General features: G+C 39.8%; 1 protein-coding gene across 3 annotated transcripts in view; it reads left to right on the forward strand.

Annotated features, from left to right (window-relative positions):
• The first annotated feature begins 1,096 nt into the window (after positions 1-1,096).
• LOC113569753 (kelch-like protein 29) overlaps positions 1,097-13,756 on the forward strand; it is a 135,585-nt gene continuing 122,925 nt past the window's right edge. For 2 of the 3 annotated variants that reach the window (XM_035524689.1, XM_026997772.2), the window contains exons 1-2: positions 1,097-1,393; positions 8,699-8,767. The gene's annotated coding sequence lies outside the window, so the exon portion shown is untranslated. The remainder of the gene's footprint in view (positions 1,394-8,698; positions 8,768-13,756) is intronic. The other variant, XM_026997780.2, reaches the window with a different exon arrangement.

Here is a 13,756-nt window from a genome sequence, read left to right on the forward strand (position 1 = left end):
ACAGTGGCCCATGCTCATGTGGGGAACAGTACCTTGGCTCTTTCCCTCTCTGTCTGTCTGTCTTTCTAATATATATACAGACTTTTCTTAGTTTCTTCCAGGAGGACCCATGACAAGGTCAACGAGAGCTCTGCAACATGGCTATTATTAAAATGACAAAATTAAATAAATAGACAGTTTATTTACATATTTAGTTTATAAACTGCATTGTCCCGTTCTCTGTTGTCTCTTATTGATTGGTTTTGCCCTTTTGCGCATTCAAAAATCACTCTCCTTTAAGAATAAGCCGTCGGAGAAACGAGCAGAGGAAAAATCTTGCACATGCCACATACATAGCCACAGGCAACATCTCACTCCATGCTAAAGCCGCCGCGATGCTTGATAGGGTCAGCTGTGAAAATACTCTCAGGTCAGAAGAAACCTATCAGAACGCAATGCACTACCTCCCCTGTGCCCTGGAGCTTACCAGCTCTCAATAAACTGCACATATATCCATATATTTTAAGGTTGCATTCGAAGCACAATGCAAGAGAAAACATCATTTGCTTCCAAGGAAATAAATTAAAGACTGCAGGAAAATTGACAGATGTTGTGCTTAATAATGAATAAGAGGCCATCTTCAATATTTAATAGTGTGTGATGTATTATATATGTGCCATCATTCCCATCTTTATAGATCAATTACCAGATATATCATTTACAACTCTTTGGGATTACTCAGTTAATTTATGCACGCTATGCAAAATCGAGCTTCTAAACCCTAAATGTCAGACAAACGAATTTGAGAGAATTTACATATGGAAGATAAATATGAATGGCTCCAACTTAAGAAACTTACAAATGTGACAACTTTTAAAACTTGTGAGCAGTCACTGGTAGGCTTACGTTGTCTCGATGTAATTGGACGCGGATAAAACACTGTGCCTACGGAAGTTTAGGAGCATGCACCATCTCGCTGTAAACAGACATGGGCGAAGAACAGGTAGAAGTGCAATTCCGTGTGTAGGCAAGCAAGCGGCGCTGACGTGCCCTGTACGCGCCGCACAAAGGCGAAGGCGAAAGGGGAGGAGCGGAGCTGGAGTAAAGTAGCCGCACGGTGAGCCTGAGCAAGCTTTCGCTCGCGTCTCGATATTAAGGCTAGGGAGCGCTGCTCGCGCCCCACGGCATCTGTCAACTCCGCTATAGCTGCGCGAGCAACTCGTCACAGCGGAGTGTGGCTGCACGCACAAAGAGACAGGAGACGCCTGATAGATGCACCAACTACAAGGAACGTACTAGCACACTTTGTGTCATGCAGTTAAACAGCAGCATGCACTGAATGAGGAACGCGTCTACATCTGGGCGACGTAGGAAAACAAGGACCAACGCCGAGGCTTCGGCAGCAGTTCCCGAGGTGAGGCTAAAAGCGCCGGTGACCACGGTGAATTACCGTTACTTCGTGCATTTGTGTAATTTTGGCTGTGCGCTTGACAACCATGGCAAGCAGAGCAGACGGCGTGCATGATGAGATCAGCAATACCGCATGCCAGACGTCCTGCATTTATGACAGCAGAAACTGCGCGTGAGCTATCCTCTCCAAATGTCATCCTAATCGTACGGGGTGTGCGGCTCCGGTGCTGTGCGCAAGCGCTCATCTTCCCACACGGGAGGAAAAAAACTTCCTGTTAGGCGTTTTAGAAGCCAAACAAGACTGACACCAACGTAGCAACTGGACTATACTTAATATTTTCGATAGAATGGGCACGATAGAAAAAAAGACAGCAATTAAAGATGTCATCATATTTTTACCTGGTAGATGTCAGGTCATTGCCGCCTTTTAACCGAGCTACGTTTTAAATATTGACATGTTAGATCATGTACGGAGTACTGTTGTAAAACGACCAAGTTATAGACGAAATTGAATAGGATGCAGGCAACGGTTCAGTCAGTTGACTGTTCTTAGACTCTATAATCTGTTACACTTATTCCCTTAAAATAACTCCACGATAATGTTAATGTCGGCTCAGTTATATACTATACTCTAATTACTTTTGTTATATACTATACTTTATTATACATTGGTTATCTGGCTGTTTTTGTTGCAAGACAGGTCATTTCTTCTAATGAATCAAATGACCCCTGAGGAATTATGAGGACAGACTTTCCAACTGTCAGACAAGCTGTTTTTTGTCTGGTGTCTACCAGTAAGCTCTACTGGACTTAATTTCACAGTGAAATTGTACTGGATCCAGATGAACATGTGGAACGCAAGCTTGCTTGTAATAAGAGTTTCTATACTGTACAAGGTGAAGGCATCTCCGATAGAGACGAAAGTGTCTCATTTAAGAGCGAGCCACTCGGATGCCAACTTCTGTTTCACTGTTAGGCCTGGCCTGTGGCTTTAACAGCACACTGTCAGGAAAATCTTTGTTCTGTCACATACTGTTATGTTCTTTCACACTCAGAACTACAGGTACAGATGTATAGCTCAAGTCTCAGTGGAATTGCACTCCTGTCATGTTGGCTGAGCTTCCAGGAGCAGTGGGAAAGGGCAGACACCAACACTGATAATATTGGCAAATCTATCAGCCAGCATGGAACATACAGGATTAAAGGCTTATAGCACGGTCATCCCAGAACAGGGCTGGGGACCTGAACCTGTTAAATTGAGAATCAACTCTGAGCCAGCTAAACACATACAGGTCTGGTGGGGGAGGGGTTGAGTAGATGGAGTGCCCTGCTGTGGGAGGGTTGAGTAGATGGAGTGCGCTGCTTGACGAGCCCTCTTATATAGTCCCTTTTTCTCCTGAGTATCATTTATATTTACTTGTTGATTTATTGATTTATTGCATATGTTTTTACAATGTTCATTTCTGTGTGACATTAGCCTAAAAGCTAACCCCTGTGCACAATGGACCTTGGTTCCTCAAAAGCCATTTTTAAATGTCCCTGTAATAGAAGCTATAAGGTCCTTAACCTAAAGTCATTGCCAGTTCATAATGGTGTTTCTGGTGCATTCCATACCACCAGACTGATAAGGGTTATGCATTTGCAATTAAGTCTCTATTTGTGACTTGAATCCTAATTATGAAGGTGCCTTAAATATAAGTTTAGGTCAGAGGTGGTGTGATATCCTTATTTAATCATTGGCTAAATATTTCATTTTATTCAGTAATTTCCTATTGTGCAGGGCAGCTATGATACTGGCTATCTACATCGCCTTGTTTATGTTGTATTATTGAAGGTTAAAGAGGCATTATGATTTATGTTAAAATAGCAATAAGCATCTGGCTGCTCAGTCACAGGAGAGTGCTCTGTTTTTTAAGAGTGGTCAAAGGTGGTATGAAGGATACTGTGTGCCTTGTAGATGGACTCGAATGACCAATAGCTTGTGAGTAGAACTCCCCGTGGCATACTGCTCCCTGACTTGTCTCCATATTTAGGCAGAGAGGCCCATGAGGATGCGTTGGCAGCACCAACACAAGCTAAACAAACAGGTGAGGGAATGGATATCCTACTTTACATGGCAATCCGAATCAAGAAACTTCAGCAGGAGGCAGAACGGCAAGAGCCGATCAGTGAAAGACTGCAGCCACTGTAAATCTGGCTCATAGTTTGTGTGTTGCAGCCAGATAGTCAGACAGGGCTTTCTGAATACCAGCACCCGTGATGAGAGTTAGTATGCAGAATATTCAACCACAGTGTCCAAAGCAAAGGGAGTAATATACTTGCTAATGCAGAAAGGGCAAAAGGCTGTGAGCGAACCGCATGGTTTCTGAGCTCTTAAGAGGCTATGCGAACCATTAGTGGCAGTCCCTGCTACCCATATCCTGCCTGATCTTTCACCCTCAACTCCCACTACACAGAGAGCCTGGAGCAGCTGCCACACTCGGTTTTGTATGCTATTTCGGATACCATATGAGAGGGAATTTTATCTAGCAGTGAGTCACCATGCACACAGTTTATATTGTATACTCAGTTTGTTAGTAGGTTCTGTCACCTCATCTCTGTGTGCAGTACATTCATTGCAAATCAGTGCATTCATTGCATTGTACCATGTATCAGTTGGATTTTGTTACAATTTCGAGATATTGAAAATAAATGCCTGTTGTAATTCCAGCCTGCTTTGGATGTGACGCTGGCATCGTCATGTAGGATTGGAGTCTGTTTTGTGAGAAAAACTCATCATATCGTAATACAGCGCCGGCAGGACGTGAAGCACACAGAGGTGGCCATGCTGTTTGTATCAGGTTTCCCACTGTACCCGCACTGTGTACCCCTCCCAGCATGGTACAGAGTCAGACACTTCCCCGTCTCTGTCTTCTCTTGCCTCTACACTGTGCCAATTCAGCCAGGCCCTCTAAATTTATCTCCCAAAATTTCTAGATTTGTTTCCCTTTTTTTGCACGGCATTTCCCGCTCTTTATTGTCCCCTGTGGGATTCTTCAAGTGGAAGCGAGTTGTCTGGTGTTTCTAGAAGGAGCTATAGTGCCAGGGCTGTTGCACAAGGGGACGTTATGTAATAATTTATTTGCCGAGCAAATAATTGAATCGGGCTTCAAGGATAACTGCTCTATCTAGGGCAAAGGAACGAACTCAGGTGGAAAGCCATGCGGATAATTTATGATATTCTGCAGTGCACTTGGCTTCTGTGGACAAATCTGCTGTGGCCTGGAAGCTAGCCACAGCACACTGCCCTTCTGAGGTCACTCTGGCCATTTAAATATGGTTTCATCTAAATGTGGTTTAACACAACTACCGAATGTTCATGTAAGTAATGGTGTCCAGAGCTTCTGTTGGAGCTAGACTGGGAGAGGATGTGAGGCTTGTTCACTCTTTGCAGAAAAGCATACTTCAAAGTGAAGCTCCTCACTGTCCTTAGCTGCTCACAGGAAAGTAAGCAAAAAAGCAGGCAGAGAAGCAGCTTTTAAAATGACATGTTTATTTTGCAGACTAACCACCAAATCAGAACTTCTTTCCAAATGTTGTATTGGACAGTGATGGTGTTTGATGAAAGGCAAAGATTTGTATCAACTTTATTTATTTTATATGAGAATTATTTTGATAATACTCATGCGCATGTGACAAACATGACGGACAAAATTTAACATGATCAAAATCTGTAAAAATTTGTCACCATCTATAATTCTAGGATATACAAATCTAACAGGGATTGCTAAGAATAGCTGTTGATTCTGTGTGATAATTACTTACTTCCTTGTCATATAGTTATTTACAGTAATATGTTTACTTTTGTATGATTTAGGACTGGTATGATAATGCAAAATAAATACATTATGGCATACTGGTATATGTACTGAATTAATTAAACCTAAATCTTGAATGATTAATCTTAATAATCATATAATCACTCAATTAGGAAAGTGATTCGATCTAGTCATAATATTACAATAATATTATGATTTAGGACTGGTAGGATTATGTGTAAGAAATACATTAACTCATATTGGTATATTTACTGCATTAACCAGAGATTTTCAAAATTAAATAAACAGAGAGATCTAAATCTTGGTTGATTAATCTTGAGTGACTATTAGAAAAGCGATTGCATACCCATGAATATCTAGTGTTGTCGGGCAAGATGGGCATACATATGCGACATGGAAATATTACTCCATGGAAATATTAATCTTATGACTTGAAATGCTTCTCCTTCCAAAAATAAGGCTTCAGGCAGGGAGCCCACCTGGTTGCTAGTGCCATCGCCATGGAGAATTTGAACACTACAGTTGAGAAAATTGCACGTCGCCACCTTCATTTAGAAGTGCTAGTGGCACACACGGAAAAAACAAGACGGAAGACATTTTCACTGATATTAGTAGGAGGCCGTCGAAATTAAAGTGGTGTGAAGTAGTGGGGACTTCCTAGCTGCTTGCAACCTGAGCAGAAGTGGAACCTCCTGTCCATAGCAGGCTGCTCCAAGAGGAGCTGAGGCCACTGTAATTGTTCCTGAAATGTCCCACCAAGAGAAAAGAAAGCAGAGAATTCTAGAACCAGGAAAAATTGGATGGCTTCCATGGAAACAGAGCAGAAAATATTTGATCATTTTGCACTTACTACTGGCTGCATGACAGCTGTTTGGATATATTATTTTCTCTATGTGTTTGAAGTGTTTTGACACTTAATACCATGATTAAAGTATTGTGAAAAATTGTATATTTGCAAAGCAAAAATTCTGTTTTGAAGCTTTTTCTTTATTTTTTGGACTGGGATTTTGGCTAAGACCAGCAGGTTTGCCTATTACTCTCTGTCCCCAGTTTATGTTCCCAAGGGAAGTGCAGCCTTCCTTACATGGCCTTGAGTCAGCATGTGCCTCCAGGTCTCAAACAGTAGCTCAGCTGCCTGATTACTCAGCATCTGCATAAAAAAAGCTCAAAGCACTCCCAATCAGCAGAAAAGTATTTACACAGATACCAAAACAAATGTTAATGCAATTAAGCAATTTTCCAGTTTTACCATAATCGATTGCAAAGTTCATTTGGCTTTTAATACTCAAAATAATCTTCTTAATTTCTCACCAGAGAGTCATCTATAGATTGATGTATACTACAGAAAATTACTCCATGCCGAACATAGAATGAAAATAAGAATTTTAAAAAATGAACATGGAATAAAATATTTTTCATTTGATCAAACTGATTCTAATATTTTTTCATGTCATGGTATTTGTTGTATTATTTTTAATTCTGAAACTATAAAGCAATTTTTTGGATATCTGTGAATATTTTAATGGATCAGTTTATGTTCTGATATTAGTTTCAGGTAAAATCAGCTAGTGGGTTTTAAATGTTTTAAATGTGAAGGTGTGCTTAGAATAGGTAAGAGACCCTCCCCCTTCAAGCAGCCATTATCCCAAATGGAGTCAAAATGAAACACGGTAGCACATTATTAATGGTTTGGCTTTATCTCAAGGCCTGTAATTGCTCTCTGGTGATAACCACGTATTTTGATTAAGAAATGCCATTATAACAAATGTATTATGTCTGCATGTCTGTTTATTTGCCACATTACTATTATCAATTCATAATTACAAAAGAAAATGATTTATTGCTTAAGTTGGTGAAAAATCAGTACATAGATAGTACATGGGTATCCTCTCCATAATTGTGTATATATACACAGGATAAGATGTTGAATATTCTATGCCATTAGAACACCATTAGAGCTTGACATAGGGACGTTTAAAAACAATTGTTATGATTTTTTGTTTGTTTTCTTTATTATTCTTTCACAATTAAAGACAAACTATTAATGCACTTTTCATTGTATAATATTGTTCAGTGACTTAACATAAAAAACCTCATCCACTGCTGATGTGCAGACTATTACTTGCCAGCCCAGCAGACATAGTGGACTTGTAGAAGTCAGTGAGGGAGTGAATTATCTTGAGTGCAGTAATAGGACAACATCCCTCATTTCGAGTAAACATTTTTTCTCGTAGTTGCTGATTGAAGAATGTTTGGGAGAATAAAGCAAGTGATGTAATGTGTCAAAGAAGCCAACAAGGGAAAAGCAGGAACCCTTCTGTCTGGACTCAACACGACCACATTAATAATACTCTTCTGTGCATCTCAAAGCAATTATGGTTGTGGTTGTGATTGCATTTGGAACCTTATTAGACAAAACAGAAATGATGGTTGTCCTTTGCTTATGCAGACAACATTGACATGTACTTAACATAGATCCCCCTTTCTGTCTCATGGCATGTGTATGATTGCGCTATGTGAAGAGCAGATAATGACACCGATGATTTAGTTCTCCATTTATATGTACTGGGACAGTTTTCTTAAAGATTTTACAGGCACCCAATCGATCTTCTGTATGTATACGAGAATCCTGACTGTACGCTTGATTTGACTCTATCTGACAGTGGTGATTTTATTGTGAGAGTTTTGCAAGTGAAACACACAGGTTTACAAAGATGTTTATGTGACGGTCCTCGGTACTGAAATTGTGTTTCCAATATTTGGATTTGTTTGTTTTTTTTTTCATAGTGATGAGGAAAAAGACAATAATTCCCATTTAGGCATTGTGGCCTTATAATATCCCCTGAACGCAGAGGATGTAACAGGTTACCACAAAGGCTCGTGCTGTTGGATTTAGATTCGCTTTGTGAAATAACAGGAGAGGCTCTGTTTACTTTGGACAGGAGTGCTATTTGATGTGTCACCTCACTGTACATGAGGTCAGCTCATGACACTACTGCAAACAGAAATATCCTCAGTTCTAGGTCTCAGATGCCATCATTTCACTGAGAAATGTCTTTCTTTTATATAAGATACCAGTTGACTGTTGCTTTAATAATTGGTAGGTACTCTTATCCAGAGCACTTGGCATGTATTTATTAGTAGGATATCGAGTGTATTTGCTGGGACTTGAACCCATGATCTTGGTGTTTTTAGCACATTAGGCTACTTTTCATACCAGGATAGCTAAAGTTACACTCTTTGCATTGGAGAGCATACTGAGAGCAGTGCCATCATCCCCCCAAACCCTTCTGCAATCCAGTGTTTTTAAGCCCATAGTGAAACCAGTAAGTTTGAGATTTAAAACCTGGAGGAGTGAGGTGTAGAACCTTCCAGTAAAAGTTGACGGCATTATCAGGGAACACTTGGGACGCGACTGTCTATTGTCTCTCCTGCTACTTCCTTCTCTCCATCACATCTCTGCATTAAGCCTGTTGGTTTTGTCTTTGCAGCAGCACCTGACTGTACTCAGAAGATCTCATTAGACTGTGATGAACACCGCCATCTTCCACAGACCTCAGGTACCGTGACTCAAAAAACAGCCTTTTTGCCCTCAGCAAGACATGTTTTTAAATTTAATATTCCTGTGTTGTATGTAGAAAGGGGTGATAGGCTTTTGTTTTTCTGATGTGTATTTTTTGTTTTTTTATATAAATGTTTGCATTCATATATACAAATATATATATATATATATGTATGTATGTATGTATGTATGTGTATATATATATATATATATATATATATATGTATGTATGTATGTATGTATGTATGTATGTGTATGTGTATATATATATATATATATATATATATATATATATATATATATATATATATCTCTGAAGAAGATCCCAGGTGAGTAACTGCAGTGTGTGTGTGTGTGTGTGTGTGTGTGTGTGTGTATATATATGCATACACAGACATATGTACATAACCTGCTATTTACATGCTTTGTGCAAATGGATCTTGGTATTTTAAAGGTCAGAGTTCAAGTGTAAATGCCATAGGGAGTGCTCAAATTACTCTGCTCATGCATCAAGGCCTGATTAAACGAAATGGTGTAATTGGGTTACCCTGCTATGGAGCCTGCATAATGGGACATGCTTTTGAATCCAGGGATTCAGTCATGATGGTCATCCGAGAGTTTGTATTAGTTCAATGTTTCACACATTCTAAGTTTCAGCTTTTGTTCATTAGGCAAGGATCAATACTAGTTTAAGGATCAATACCAGTTTTTCCTGTTAGGAGGACATGCTACATTTCAAATATAAATTATATATGAAGATTGACACATAAGGGCACTTGTAAATTAATGCTGAATTTCAACAAGGATTTTTTAAAAATAAAATAATTTTTTTCCCTGTATTTTATATAAGTGCTGACCAGCATATGCAAAACAAACTCACTGAAATGAGGTCACACAGTGGTGTCAATATTGAGCCTTCATTGTCCTGTCACTTGTTTCTAATGAGCTATTGAGCACAGTTACTCAAGAGGGTCACAACACAGCTAGCTGCTTGAAAAGAGGCTTCAGTATTCAGGAGAGACCTGTTATTGGGGCTTTTGCCAATGATGAAACTCTACAAAAAAGTAAATAATCCCCCCTTGTGATTATAACAGTGGTATATCTAGACCTCCTATATCTGGAGTTGTAGATTGCATGCATATTGTGCATGATATGCATAGTCATTATAAGACTTATTGGATTTGTCTTTCATTTAATGTTCAGTCACTCTTCTCAAACAGCAGTGACTTGTGGTTTCTCAGTTCTATTCACCTTCAATACCCATGCCTACACATGTGCACACACACACACACACACACACACACACACATGTGCACAAACACTCTCACAAACACACACACACACACACACATCCACACACACACACATCCACACACACACACACACACACACACACACACACACACACACACACACACACATCCACACACCCACATGTGCACAAAGATGCAATGATTGAGACATCTCAAACCTGGTTGGTGGGTGGTGCAGTGTCATGGTCATAGAGGGTCCCTGGGGGCTTTCTCCCAGCAGGGGTCACACCATGCTATCGCACACGCGCCATTGAGCCTAATATGTGTGAATGAGGTCCATTCACAGGCCATCATGATCCAGCACAGAGCCTGGGTCTGGTAAAGGCCTGTTTGAGATTGTTCTTTAATGTAAACACCATCTGAGAGAGTAGGCAGCACATAAATATCCAGCCCCTGAGCTACTGCCGAGCAACGTTTCTTCTAGGTTTAGGTAACATTATGCTTAGACTTTGCAGTGCCAGTAACATCTTTTACTGCCAGGATCTAGTTACTGTATTCATGGCTAGAGTAAAATCAGTAGATAATAGTTACAGTATGTCACATTTGGCTGAACGTGGAAAACAACCCTTTAAATTAATGCACCACTTATGATCTTTTTTTTCACCCTTTTTTTTACACAAAATGCAGCAGATTAGTCCAGACACGTATAGGGAGTATATCACAATTTTGGGGATATTTAATTTTCTGTGATATTTAATTTGGGCAATTCTTTTACTTTAGCCCAGGATTCTGTCATATATGTTTGACTGAAAGGCTTATACATGGTTCCAGACTGTTTTATAAACATCCACGAACAGGTTTTTCAGATTGCATTGAAAGAAATATCGTGCATTGTTTTTAACTCATTAGGTAATGAAGACACAAAGTTCCTAGCAAGGAAAAACCCAATGAGATTGACAAGATAGCAATAAAAATCAGAATAGGTGAACATAGGCTAAATTATTGGCCATACATGTCTTTACTGTGGATCTAAAAAGGAAATATGAACTTTACCTTCTTGATGAGTATGATATCTCTGCAGAGCACATGTTGTGCGAGTAGCAATAAGAATAGTAGTAGAGGTCACGTCCCAAACGTTTTATGGCACTGGTTAACCTTAACATGCTTTGTTGCAATGCAAAAAATTTGCTATCTGACCATTCTCAAATTTGCAGAATGACCAGTCATATCTGGTGCTGCTTTGACATTCATCATGTTGTCATCATGTCATCATGTTGTGTCATGTCCATCATGTTGTGTCATGTCCATCATGTTGTGGTTGTGCTGATCTGCAGGGAGGAGTTTTTGGTTTTTGGTTGGTTTTTTTTTTGCTACTGATAGAAAGCTGCAGAGAAACACTAGCAAAGTCGGTCATCTCTAGTCTCTTTGATGGATAGACCAAGTTGGGGCATTTACAGATAGCCACAAAGCTAGCTTCAGTGAACCAGGAACTGTAGCAATCGCTAGGTCCAGACAGGGTGGATTAGTGATTGCCAAGAGCAGAACAGCTACAGCTATAACCTTGTGCAGTTCTGTGATGGAACAGAGATGCTATCTGGGAAGGTGCTTTCTAACAGAGATTTGCATGGCAGTTAACAGTTTTGCCTAACATAGATTTGCCTGATGACATTTCTTCCACAAACATTCTGTATGCGTTTAACTAGTCATGCATTACTCTCATTTACAGCCCAAAGCTTTTCATATTGATAAAGTCTTAAATAGATACGTATAGATACACTGGGTTTTAAGCTGTACAGTCTAGTTTTTCAGATGGAGAGCAAAACATTAATTTATTTGACGGATTTCTAGATCTGGTTGGTCAACTCTGCTAGCTAACTAGACAGGTTATGATTTTAACTTTGTGTGATGTAATGTTGTATCGCTGTATCCTGCATGTCCTTCTTTTGGGGTTGTAATGTAAAATTAGGTGGAATGCAATTGGTAGGTGGCCTTACTAATGCTGTTCCACAAAGACCTTTTAAGCCTGTTGTTGAAAGTGAACGAAGATGACAGTTCAAACTACATGGGTTTTTTATGCATTTCATTGTAGCTGCACGACTCTTGAAGAAAAATTCTTTGCTTGAGTTTTTTCTTTACCATTTCTGATTAGGAAAAAAATCCAACGTACTGTTACAATATGTATTTTTTTATTGCTCTCATCAAACCTCAGTGCAAACTGCAGACTGTTGCAGACTTTCTGCCTAGCCCCTCGGTGCAAGCATAGCGTTTAACGTTCGGGTCACTGGATTCCTCTGACTGAGTGAGTCTGTGGTGTCTGTCTGTTCCCCTGAGTCTGACGTGTAGCGGTGTGGTACGGCACGCAGCTGGGATGCTTGGCGAGGTGGGGGGTGCAGGGCACTGCACTGACTGACAGAGAGCTGCAGACGAGCAGTGAGAGAAGGTTACTGTTTCCTCGCCAAATGTCACAGCGTTCGGAAACTTTAGAAAAGGAGTCACCTCTACTGACACCGAACGCTTAGACTGCACCCATCATCTCCTGTTTTATGGATGATCAGGTGAAAGAGCACAGGGCCCTGTGGAACACTGGATCCCTTTGTGCTGGTGCCTTTGGCACTGAAGGAGACAGCTCCAAAAATATGGGGAAGGTAATACTGAGAGTAGTTGTATGTTGGATTGTGTTTGGTCAAAAGGTCAGTTAAATTATGCCTCTAAGACTAACTATGTTAGGAACAATACAGATGTAACCTTTGCTTGTTTGTGTGTACTGTTGAACATGTGTTTTGTGGCAAATTTGGAAAATTCTGTGTAAAATATCTTTATTTGCTGGAGTATTACTTTGCTATTTCTGATTTTATATATATATATATACTTTTATCCAAAAAAATGAAAGTAAAAATAAAACATTGCATTTGTTTATATAAGTGTATCATCAAAAAGATTTATATTAGATAGATAGATAGATAGATAGATAGATAGATAAAAAAAACATGGGTGGGAGAGAGAGAGAGAAAAGGGAAGAGAATCGCAGAGTTTGGCTTTATAGCCTATAGCCCCAGGTTCACAGAATGAGTCAGCTTGTCATCATGAGCCAAGCGAATAAGAAACCTCCGGCCCTGCTCTGCCTCAGGAGATGGCTCCTCTTTGACTGCCTGCTGACAAGTAACATCTTAAACAGCCTGTGTGCCCACACTCGCTTGCCAATCATATGGCCCTGCTTCCATCTTCCTTGCTGCGGTCGCTCGAGTTGTCGCTCCCTGTGTTTACCTACCCAGAATGCATCATTATGTTTGGAGTTTAGAGAACAGAGATGCTCCACACCACAATATCACATACAGCAGTGTATGTAATATATAAACATTGTAATATACTGTAATATATAAACATTGTGGTGTTTGTAAAAACATCCTGCGACAAAAGTTAGACGTCTCTGACATGTGTATTGGTGCTATAGATTTTCTACTAATTATTAGAGAGAGTGTAAAGCCAGCTACAGGGAGATGGCTGTTTGTGTTCTAAGCCTACCAGCATGTGTAGTGTAGTACTGAAGGGGATGTGTCCTGGATTTACGTGAAATAGTCAAGGATCTTCTTTTAATCTTTGAATTTTCTTCATATATATTGCTTCTGAAAGAAAGTAGAATGTCCTGTTTGCAGATAGTGGCCATAATGTGATGCTAAGATTCTAACTTTTATCGTGAACACTGTATGCCTTAATGAGGTTTACTAGTACCAGAT

Source organism: Electrophorus electricus, chromosome 3 (genome assembly GCF_013358815.1).
Source record: "Electrophorus electricus isolate fEleEle1 chromosome 3, fEleEle1.pri, whole genome shotgun sequence".
Classification (NCBI taxonomy): domain Eukaryota; kingdom Metazoa; phylum Chordata; class Actinopteri; order Gymnotiformes; family Gymnotidae; genus Electrophorus; species Electrophorus electricus.